Source organism: Pezoporus wallicus, unplaced genomic scaffold (genome assembly GCF_028554395.1).
Source record: "Pezoporus wallicus isolate ANWC-B61680 ecotype Strahan unplaced genomic scaffold, APGP_CSIRO_Pwel_v1 contig_8721, whole genome shotgun sequence".
In the NCBI taxonomy this organism is placed as follows: Eukaryota; Metazoa; Chordata; class Aves; order Psittaciformes; family Psittacidae; genus Pezoporus; species Pezoporus wallicus.
The window spans coordinates 1,871,771-1,877,279 of record NW_026635692.1 but is presented as its reverse complement, the minus strand read 5'-3'; positions in this window follow the sequence as shown (position 1 = coordinate 1,877,279).

Here is a 5,509-nt window from a genome sequence, read left to right as displayed (position 1 = left end):
CTACATGGCCTAACGATGCTCTTGTGAACGAAAGAGCAGTGCATGGTAGGTGGGAACCTGCTCAACACTGCAAAATGTCTATGGAAAGGATAAAAGTTCTTGAAACCCATTATTGTTTTCTGAGCTAGCTGGAGGTTCACTCAGCAGAACTACCAGCCACAAGCAGCGGCCTGAAGAAGGCACATTCAGTTTTAGCTGAGAGTGTGCTCTGCTTCAGAGGCAGGCAGACCGAAAGCTTAGCTGATTGTAATTAAGTGAACTCCAAAGGCAAGAAGAAGGCTTGTTATGGCATGTAAAACTATGGAAGGGTTACCAGGCTTCACATTTCTTCCACAAAACCAAACAGAACATGAGCTTTTTGCATAAAACCGGGACAAATGCAGGCGCCCATCAAGAGTTTCAGAAGTTTAAATGCCCTTCATCCTCAGAACATAAAAGGTATCAATATTGCAGTTGTTTTTATAAAGAAATGCCAGTATTTCATATTATAAATAGAAACTTTAATGTCTTTTCCCCTCAGATCTGGAAATGAAGCACAGACTCCTAGCGGTATAGAAGGAAAAAGGTGAAGGCTCCCTGCAGACTGAAATGCAGAGTCTCAGACTACATTTGAGGTCATAAAAGGTGTTACCAAAACCTTGGATTTTTAACAACACAAGGCTAATGCAGACATTTCCAATTCAGGTGAGATCAATTTGCTGTCATTTTGTATGCACGTTAAGTAGTAAAGCACTTGGAAGGGGAGGTAGGAACAAGCGAATTCATATTCAGTTGAAGACTAATACATCCCATGTTTCACCACAGCAAGGAGAAAAAGGGGCAAGCTGGTATGGGCTTTGCGCATTGCCTGCCTACAGCAGATAGGCAAGCTGCTCAGGGGAAGCCTTGCATGTTTCCTGCTTTGCTTATAATACTTTCATATAAACTGCTAGGAAAATATGACTTCATGACTAGAAATGGGGCCTGTCCCTGAAATCTGAAAGTGACTGAGATGGTTCAGAACCAGGCGTGGAGCTGCTATTGAGACTGGGTAAAAAGGACAGGTTGCAGTCCATGCATGCAGCGAGTCCTATGGTTTTATATACACCAAGGACTGTGTTTGGTCTCTTTCATTGCAGCATCCAGGTGTCAAAGTGCATATACAGATGTAATATTCTTATGCTACAGAGAAGAGCCAGCATCTCTGTTTTATAGATAGAAACTGAAATGCAGAATAGTTTTCTGCACACTCCACCACTAACAAATGCTTTCGGAGCCTAAGTTCAACCCTGCTGTACCTCAGACCTCAAGAGAAGCATTTCTGCGTCCGAAGGTTGAATTTTAGGTTTTTCAGGAAATACAGCAGAATTTCCAGATCTTAATAAAGTCAGTGAGATATGAGAGGATGTTTTGAGGACTGCAGTCTTAGAGTATCAACTGAAAGTAATTCCTGTGTCTAAAGATGAATGTGATACAGAGTGTGTTCCTCTACCGCAGCCCCCTGAGGATCTGATGTAATAAGTGTGTCCTGGCAGCAGTCATTCCCATGACTTCTATTACAGTTAAGCAAACCTGACATTCACCCTATCCATCAGAGCAAATGGCCAGCTGCTCTGCTATCAGTACTGTTAGCTTCTGAGATATTAAACATATGATTCCTCTAGCCTCTGTCTGTTTAGTTGACTGTTGCTTGGGCTAACATTAGTGTAGGACACCAGAAGGAAATGCTACTGATTCCATTTAAGCAGCTCCTAAATAACCATGAATACTTCCATCTTGGTAAGCCTATTGGAAGCAAACTTCAGTGGTCAGTGCTCAAGGCCTTTCACGTGCTACAGCCTGTGCTGGGTGATTCCATCAGTATAAAGTATTGAAGGGAAATAAATACCCACCTATTTACTTCATTCAGAGAGGAAAACTGTCTAAAGTAGGTGGTATGAAATCCTCTTTTCCACAGAGTACAATTTGTTTAGTTAGTGAGGAAGTGAGAACTGCTATGAAGTATTAACTGGTATGAATGCTTCGAGGTATCATCTTGTTGATTATCTCCTAGAAGCAGCAGGGTTTTAAAAAGTTAATTTCCTGGCTGGCTAGCATGCAGTTCTTGGCTGAAAGAAAGCATGCCTGGAACCAAGCAGCATGTACCCTGTTGCATCTCGCTGCTTCATTACATCTTAATTCCTGTCTCTTCCCACCAATCCCAAGATACTTCAGGCTGCTTCACCAAGTAGCTTTGGCTTTTCTTTCTCACTAGCAAACTGCTCCCATGCCCAGGAAAATATGAAAGAGAAAATTGGCAGCTGAGGTGCCAAGTCATTGCAAAAGCAAGATAAATGAATTCACTGAAACCCCAATCATGTTTCAGTAAGTGAGCAGAAAAAAAGGCTTGAGTGTTCCCATGGTAAGTTAAGCTCATTTACCAGTTTGTTCTCTCTTGCCAAAATCCCTAGATCATCTTTAACTGTGGAAGAAGGATAAAGGGAAGAACAGGGGATGTAAGGTACTGGCGGATGGAAATGTGAAGCGTTCCCTTTGCTAAGGGCATCTTTCCCCAGTTTGTCTTGCTGAGAGACTGGAAGGCCTCTAAAGCCTCTTCTCCAACATAAGTGCTATTCCACTTAGGACTCAGGATGGCCACCTCACTCAGGACAGGAGCCTGTCTCTGTGGCAGCCCAATTTGAGTGGAGCCAGACATCCTTGTTAAATGCATGATTCAGTCAAGCTACTTCTAGCTGGAAGTAAATTCTAAAGACAGAGTAGGCTGGGCTGTGGGGAGTTTAAGGCTCTGCAAAAGCTGCATCGATGAAAAGTCCCATTTATCCCTCCTCTACTTGCACTTCCTCTCTTTCCTGCCTAAAATCTTGCTCAGTCTTTTCCTACCTGCCCCAACTGATGATTTCTCTTCTGCACTCCTGCAAAAACCTGGAATTGAGAAGGAAAAGGCAGTGTACAAGCAGCAAAGGCCCTCACAGCATGTAAGGGATGGTAAAGGTATCAGAAAATGGGGGGACAGCCCGCGCCAAACAAACCTCTCCTATTTACTAGACTAACAGCAGAATCTCTGAAGGCTGCTGCTACCCTACAGCTGAATAGGAAACTATATCCTGGCTTCCACCGAGACACACAGAAGACCACAAGCAGGGCTTGTGCTAATAGAAATGGCTCTGCAAATAGTTGCACAAGTGAAAACACTTCACATCACTGAGGTAGTTGTAATCATGCTTTTTGCCTTCCAAGCTGAGCCATGAAAAGTACTACAGATTAAAGCCCACCCTGGACTGTAGCTATGGGGATTGAGTCAGTCTCACAGATTCAGAGATAGGCTGTTTGTGGGGAATTCACTTATTCCAGCTGCAGAGGAGGTGATGTGTGAGCCTGGTGAAGGTCTTGTCTTTCGCCCTATGTCTTTCATAGAATCTTAACATCCTTTTCTCTTTGGGTCACTGACCATTTCTGTCACTACTGTACTGGAAAAGTCTGAAGTGGAAGAGTCTAAAGGAGGCTGGGCAGGTTCCTACCCACTATGGCATTTTTTGCAGTTTTAAAGTTGTGAGTACCAGAAGAAGAAAGAACAGTATCCAGCTGAATGTAAAACCAATATTCTGTCTGGGCTTCCTGTTCTGTGTGTGTGTTCCCTAATAGGCAAACACGGAATATACAGTTTGACATTTCAAATCGCTTGTTTTCTTAGACTAAATTGTTGTACTTTGCATCCTGTAATAGCCTTAAAAGTGACGTTCCCATAAATATCAGCATGAGTAGTAAGGACAATGGAAATAAGCACTGTGTGATGTGATCCTGCAGGTTTTGTGCGTTCTGGTCATGATTCAGCAAAGCATGTTTTCGTCTTACATGCACATATTGAACTCAGCAGGAGTATTTGCATAGTTAAAGGTAAAGCAGTCTACTGGATTAGATCCAGGGCAATTCTCACCTGTTAAGATCCTGTTTACTGCAAGTAACAGGAGCAGACTGTGCAAGAGAGAAACACTCATTTGCACTGAAAAGCACTGCTTTACTCTTCAGAAACCACCAAAGGAACTACCTACATATAACCACAGCTCAGTTAAGAGGGTTCCTCCCAGGCTATAAATACACAACTAACTACTTAAGTTCTCAGTCAGAAACTCTTTCTGACTGTTCCCTCTTTAGGAGCGGGGAATAGTGTTTGATCAGGCAAATCAGATCTCAGAAGTCTTGAAGTAAAGGCCAGGGAGTAATAAAAGCCCTTTCAAAGGGGTTATTTGGAAGTGGGTGTTAGCTATGTCTCACAACATCTTTGTGCTTTGGTCCGAGGGTGCAAAAGAGTTGCTCTGAGCTGAGCTTTGAAAACAAAGGCAAATCTTACATGCAAATGATAGGTCAGCCAAACCTCCAGGGGATGGAGGTGCAAGCTTAGTGCTTGGGCTGGGCTGAGAGCCCAGCTCTCCTCCCACACTTGCCCTGGTTCCCATTGAACCCCCAAGGCTGAAACAGCCTGCAGAGGTTTCAAGCCTGCCCAAGCAGGGAAGTGGTATAGGTGTTGCTGTTGTCTGTCTGTCTGGGATGGAACAGAGTTTCTCTTTTGGGGGTTTAGTGGTTAGATGCCGCAGCGTATGCCTTGCAGTTAGATGTACAAATGAGAGGCAAGCTAGCTGGCAGGAATGAGTGCATACAGCTGCCTGTGCAATGGAGGTTATCATTTCTCTGTTTTCCCTTTTTTCACTTTCTAGAAAGGCAAGGTAAGATCTGAGCCACAGTACAACAGAACTGCAAGAAGGGCTCCTTACAAGCTCTGCTCACTCCATGAGAGAGTTGTCATCTAATCCAAGGGCCTGCTTCTGGTTTGGGAAATTGATTACTGAGGTCCCCTGTAAGTACAGTGAATTAAATCTCTGCCATGGCAACATGACCTGTAGTCTAGTCCCTCTTACAGGTGAAAGGATTATTCCTATATCCCACCTGGGGATTACACTTGCGATGTGATTACTGTATCTGCTAGTGTTAGGCCTGCGATGGGAAGCAGGCAGGACTCTTGTCACCCACCAGGAGTACACATACCCAGTGCAGGAAGCAAGAGCCACATCCAGCCACATGTAATCTGGATGTGGCCTTCAGTAGAGTGAAGTTCACACATGTAATACCAGAGTGTGAAGGAGCTGACATCAAACGCAGCCATGCCTGCTGTACAGCAAGACTAAAAAGTAACATTTAAGCAACAAAATGCCAGACAGCTCTAAGATAACAGCAATCAGCTGATAGAAAAGACATTATCACAGCAATTTCAAGTGGTACTAGAGCTCTAGTTTCGAGAAGCTGGACTTGCACAAACGCATTCTGATCCCGTTTTATGCTGTCCTGTGAGAAACATCACGGTGCTAATGGCTTGGGTGTTTTGTTTTTTGAAAATGAATAACTCTAAGATCTATATTAAGAAAGTAAACAAGCAAAGGTGAGCCTTGTTTCATCTGTGAACACCTGCAAAAGAGACAAAAGGATTGCTGTAAAATGAAGCACAAAACACATCAGAAGCAGGAGAGTAACATCACGG